The 6,311-nt window shown below is 33.5% G+C and overlaps 1 pseudogene; it reads left to right on the top strand.

Moving 5' to 3' along the window:
* Positions 1-1,355: 1,355 nt before the first annotated feature.
* LOC114370363 lies at positions 1,356-5,576 on the top strand (annotated as a pseudogene).
* Positions 5,577-6,311: the final 735 nt, after the last annotated feature.

Genomic DNA, 6,311 nt, shown 5'->3' with positions numbered 1-6,311 from the left:
ATGAGTCTGAAATCGTCATTGATTTAAAACCTGTTGCGAACCTGAATGAGTTTTGAGAGAAGAAGAGAGAAAAACGAAAATGAGGAGAAGATGAGGCATCTTTGGTCTAAAAACTGGCCTACCGTATCGCTATTTATACCTATATTTACTCTTTATTTATTTTTATCATTTTATAAAATCAAACTTTATTTTATTCCTTATCAAATGAATAAATCAAATATATTTTTTTTTCTTCCAACTATTATTTTAATACAACTATTTCCCTTCGGTTATTTAAATATAAAAATCTCATCATTTTTTAAAAATTTATTTATTTATTTACTAAAATGTTTTTTAATTTATTTACGAAAAATGAGATGTTACATCTCCTTCATTATAATCCAGTTGCTCTTATTCAGCCTTGTCTTTCTCTGACTGAAAGAAAAATAAATTTGAAGATATATATTTTCCATGGTTGCATGATCTGTAGCTTGATTGAGTGAATACGTGGAAGATTTCCTTTTATCTCTTTGTATTTACGTTACTGATAACATGTTATATGTAATTTATCACAGCAAGCTATTCAAAACTTTGAAATTCAGCCAGTAGCCTCAAAGTTCAAGTTTACTAGAGATGAACTTATTTTATTTATTTGTAAAATCAAGTTGAGAAAGTAAAATTAAATCAAATCAAAGTATATTAAGGGATATCTATCTCAATTGATTAAGTAGAATATAGTATAAAAGTTATTATAAATTTTTTAATACCTATTTTTTATTCTTGCACTTTAAAAAAAAATCAAAGTCACTTAGTTCAAACTCAATAAAATAATCATAGTTCATCACTACAGTTTATTTATCATCAGCAATTCATTTGTTCAAATGAATTTTTTTTCCATCTTAATTCTTAAATGAAAATGTAGAGAATTTTACAAGCATTAATTAACTCACAAGTTTGACTAATTCTTATTTTAGGTACTGAAAGAACATGATATTAATCTTTTAAAAAAATTGTAAATAGTTTACCATCAAACTGATTGAGTCCAATTAGTGCACCTCTAAATTTTAGAGTTGGGTTCAGTTTGTTCGAACCGTTAACACAACATACTTAACCTATAACTACGAATGAAGTAAAAAAAAAAGAGTTTCCAAATTGTCCGAACGGACAATTCAAGATTCCATACCACGATTAATCCAAACTATCCGTATTAATCATGGTATGGAATCTCAAACAAGAAACTAAGGTTCACTCAAAATACACATATTTTTAATGGTAAATAATAGTAATATATGAACAGCAAACCAAATATTCAAATAAATGTCGAATTATGTTACCTACCTAGATAGATGGTTTTACCAATAAGTATGATTGCGGTAATGGCAGCTTCAAATAGTATGACTGCGGTAATGGCAGCTTCAAATAGTATGACTTTATCTTCGGTCAACCAACAAATTGAATTGTCCAAAGCATCCTTAAACCCAATTAACCAACTGGTAGAAAATTGACATCCTTAAACCCAATTAACCAAGCTGAAAAGCACCTTACTTAAACCTAATTAACCAATGTATCATTACCATAAACCTAACATATATGTATATTATAGTGGGTAAACAATATTGACTAAAATTCTTAGCTTGTCCTACAATTAAATTGTAGCCAGGGCCAGTAAAAGGATTTAAGTGCTGTGAAGCACAACAAATGCTACAAAAACATGAGCATGTGCTGAAAATATAAGTAAAATCTAACATTGCTGACTCAATGTTTCTTAGTTGGCCAAATCCTCATTACATAATTCAACCACCAAGTTTTATGGTTTTACTACGTCAGCAACAATTAAGTCAACCCTTTACTTTGTAGTGTTAACATGGTTTGGAAATAAACCACCTAACCTGCATACTTAAACAATTCACACAACAAAGCAAAACCTGAATGTGGTGCTACTATAAAACACCGACTCAATTATATATTTTCAGCAATACAATTCTATAATAAATATGTGAACAACAATTTGTATACATAAAGGACATCAGTTTTACAATTACATACATACCTCAAAATGTGCTAGTAACAAATATTTTGGGTGCAATAAGGTTGGTCATAAATAAATGATTGTATGCTTAGTCCAACAACAACAACTTCTTTAGAAGCCTTAACTATGAATTACACAATTAAATAGTAGTACCTACAAACAATACAAATTGTTTAAGCAAAAAAATAGGAAAGTAATTGTCAAAGAAATTAATTCTAACACACTAACAATATATGTATTTATCATGTCAACATTAATTAAAGAACTATTCAATTAATTTTCAGGGCTGGACTGTATCACATTTTTTTCAGAATTTCCTCCCAAATCACATTTTGAGGGCTGGACTATTCAATTAACTATTCAAACTAGGTTAGCACATTTCCAAGTGGAATTATTTTGAAGGACTAAGGAATGATACGTAAGGCATAAATTTGGCAGGGATCATAATTTAGTTATCTATAATTGTAAAGGTAAACAAAACTATTGTTCATAATTTCTCTAATCCTTTTTTTCTATTAATTTTTATTCCCATTTTAACACAATTGCAAGTTATCTTCCATGCATCATTTTAAAGTATCTTCCATATCCTTTGTTGTTCCTTTTATTTTGACTTGCACAATTAATTCATATTAATTTTTTTCCTTTTTTATGTGGGTCGAGGGCTGTGTTTCATTTCTTCCTATGCAATTTTAGAGCCTATGTATTTTTCATTAAAATGTGATTAGCAAATCAGTAAATATATAATTCCAGTCAAAGGAATAAAAAAGACAACTTTGTTAACAATTTTAGGTGATAACCTTTATGGCATTGAAGCTAATCAAAGCTCATAGGTAGATAGTAACAGGTTATTTGTCAAATAACTGCTAAATGATCTACCATGCCAAGGAAATTATGTGGGAGTTTAGGTGATCAGTTTTAAATACAATTTAACATGCACAAAAGACAAGTTATTGTTTTATGCTTTGAACTTCCTCCTATTTAGAAAAACTTGGATTATTTGATAGGGAACAAAACCTAGAGGGATCATCTTTTGGCTGAACACAATATGGGCCCAACGATTTCGAGAGTCTACATCAGATAGAGAAGAGGGATGCATGGCAGAGGAGGCGGTTATGCTAAATGGAGATTTTGTTGCAGTTGAAGATATGATTGAAAAAGGAATATTTGGGAGGGGGGATATTCAGAATTTATGAGTGTAGTTGGCTGGGGCTTGGGACCTACTGCTCTGGGATCTAAGAGGTCTATCTGTTGAGATCCTAATCTTCATTCTACAATTAGTGAAACTTTTGGTGTCTGCATTGTGAATTGATAATTGCTATATGTTATGTTAATTGTTGTGAGATCTAATGGTTTGGTTTAATTCTAGAGGTAGAGAGGCAGAGGGGCGGGTGTGTTGACAATTCCATCATTATCAAACTTCATCTCTTTTACCCTCTTGAGCACAATGATCAGTGAACAAACCTTGCTAAAGAAATATGCAAGCTAACAAGCCCTAATGATAGTTGTAATAATTTCTCGTGATAGTGTGTTGCTACCACTCCTATCACCAATAATGTAAAAATGTCATTTGTGTATCAATACTGTAAAAATATTGTCTTGTTAACAAATGATGCATGGTGACAGGGTGGAGTGTTGTTTGGCCCATCAATGTTGGGGAACAAAAACATTCTAGGGCAAGCCTTATTTCCTGTAAAGGGTGTTGTAGTGGTTGAAAAAGTTGCATCGTTTGGCCTTATGTTCTTCTTCTTCATATGTTGTGTTAAAATGAATATTTCCACATTGATGAAGATTGAAAAGCTGGCCATCACTGTTGCTATTTCTGTGTTCGCTCTTACATTGGTAATCCCTACTGGACTAGCCATTCTGTTGAGGAAATATGCTACGATGGACAGGAGCCTTGCACAGGCACTGCCCTTTATGGCTCTCTCACAAGCCTTAATTGTATTTATTAGCATAGCAATGCTCTTGAAACATGTCAAATTCCTTAACACTGATATAGGACGTTTAACCATGTCAGCAGCAATGTTTGTTGATATAGCTGGTTTTACCTTCACAGTGATTATTTTTGTTGCACTGCAGAATCAGAGTGGTAGCTTTCTGACACTAGCAGGCCTCCTTCAGTTCATAGTTGCACGCAGAGATAGCAAGATTGGGGTCACAACATTAGTCATAGTGAAGCTTCAAGGAAGACCCAGGCCTATTCTTGTTGATAACCAAAACCAACCCCATCATGACCTACGCTCAATGTCTTGCAACGCAAGTCACATTGATAATGCATTGAGGCAATATGGACAACAAAATGAAAGATGTGTATCTGTTCAATCTTTCACTTCAATCTCCACATTTGAAACCATGTATGGTGATATTTGTAGAATTTCACTAGACAGTGGATCCAACATTTTGATCTTGCTATTCCACAAGAGGTGGGTAAGTGATGACACCGTTGAAATTTCTCATAGGACCATCCAAACCATGAACATTAATGTCCTCCAAACGGCACCATGTTTAGTGGGAATTCTAGTTGATAAGAGCATGTTCAATCCTTCTCCTTCACTCTTGATGGCTAGAGCATCATTCTATGTCGCAGTGTTCTTCATTGGCGGTCAAGATGTCATGGAGACATTAGCGTATGCCACTAGAATGGGTAGGCATCAATGTGTGTATGTAACTGTGGTAAGGTTCCTTCTATTTGGAGAGGAGAATTCTAAAGATAGAAAACGTGACGGTAATCTTATAGATGAGTATAGATACTATAAAGCCAGAAATGGTAGGTTTCAGATTCTAGAAGAATTGGAGAAAGATGAGATAGATATGTCAACATGTATAACAACATTGATAGATTATTTTGATCTAGTGATGGTGGGAAATGAGCATCCAGAGAGTGTTTTTTTTAGGGACATGATGAATGGAGCGAGTGTCAAGAGCTAGGGGTCATTAGAGGTGGTTACATGTTGTAGGTTTTTTCCCAGCAAGTATAATAGAGAGATAAAGTCTATTGGGAGCAGAAATTCTTATGGGAATGATTTGTTGGGTATTCTCTTAGATGAGATGAAGAAGGAGGGTGCTACCTTCAATGTACAACTAGTTATGGATGAATGCAAAACATTTTTCTTTGTTGGACATGAAACCACTGCACTCTTGCTCACTTGGACAACTATGTTGCTAGCAAGCAATCCATATTGGCAAGACAAAGTCCGACTTGAAGTGAAAGAGCTCTTCAAGGGGGAAATTCCATCAGTTGATCAACTCTCTAAGCTCACTCTGGTTATTTTCATCTACTGATGGTGGGAAATGAGCATTTGGAGAGTGTTATTTTTAGGGACATGATGAATGGAGTGAGTGTGAAGAGCTAGGGGTCATTGGAGACATGCTACCATCACCAAATTTTGTGACCAAGGCATCGTTGTTGGTGGTGCAACAACAGAGAATAAGAGGGAGGTTTGTTAAACACAATGTGAATGCCAGTCTAGTGCCAAATCAAAGAGATCATCTCGTACATGATGTTCCAATTCATGAAACCTTTATCCATTCATGTACTATTTCAATGGACAAATATGAAAAAATGTAGATAGATTCATGTGTTTAGTGATTTTTTGTTGTTCATATATATATTACCCTCTTGAGCACAATGATGAATGAACAAACCTTGCTAAAGAAATATGCAGGCTGACAAGCCATAAGTTTACAAAAACCCCAACACATTTGAAAGGAAAATCAGGAAAATTAATAGATAGAATTAGAGAAACATAATAAATGGTGCAAATAAGGAAGAGGGGAAGATGACCTTCTCCATCCAACAACAACTATAAACTGAATAAAAATCAAGCACTTACCTTCAAAGCTATTGTTTGTGTTAGCTGGTCGACAAGTGTACCTAGTCGCACAAGTAATATAAAACGGTAAGACCAAATATCGTATCCTTAAGAAATTTGTTTCACTCAAACATGGTACATCCAGTATGCAAACATTTATATGTATTAAAAGCAAGTAAATATTAAGTTGAATCATGTATTAAAGTCTATTTGAATATAAACTAAATATCTAGAATTTTGGAAGTGAAAACAGTCAAGTAAAAATCGTTGGGTCGTTCTACATTTCTCTTGATGTTAAACTGTATTTTATAAATATCAAGAAGTACTAATAAGATAAGAGAGATAGCGTGATAGAAAAGTAAAAAAGCAGAACAATACTTGAGGTGCTGCAAGCAAGAATGTTGATGTTGTTAATTAATCACCCTTTTCTTTGTCAGAAACGACAGTAGTACCATTACCATGGGTTGAAATGCATGGCCAAACGATAACCC

Source organism: Glycine soja, chromosome 10 (genome assembly GCF_004193775.1).
Source record: "Glycine soja cultivar W05 chromosome 10, ASM419377v2, whole genome shotgun sequence".
NCBI lineage: Eukaryota > Viridiplantae > Streptophyta > Magnoliopsida > Fabales > Fabaceae > Glycine > Glycine soja.
Note: the sequence above shows the minus strand (reverse complement) of the source record. Positions and strands in the feature narration are given on the sequence as shown.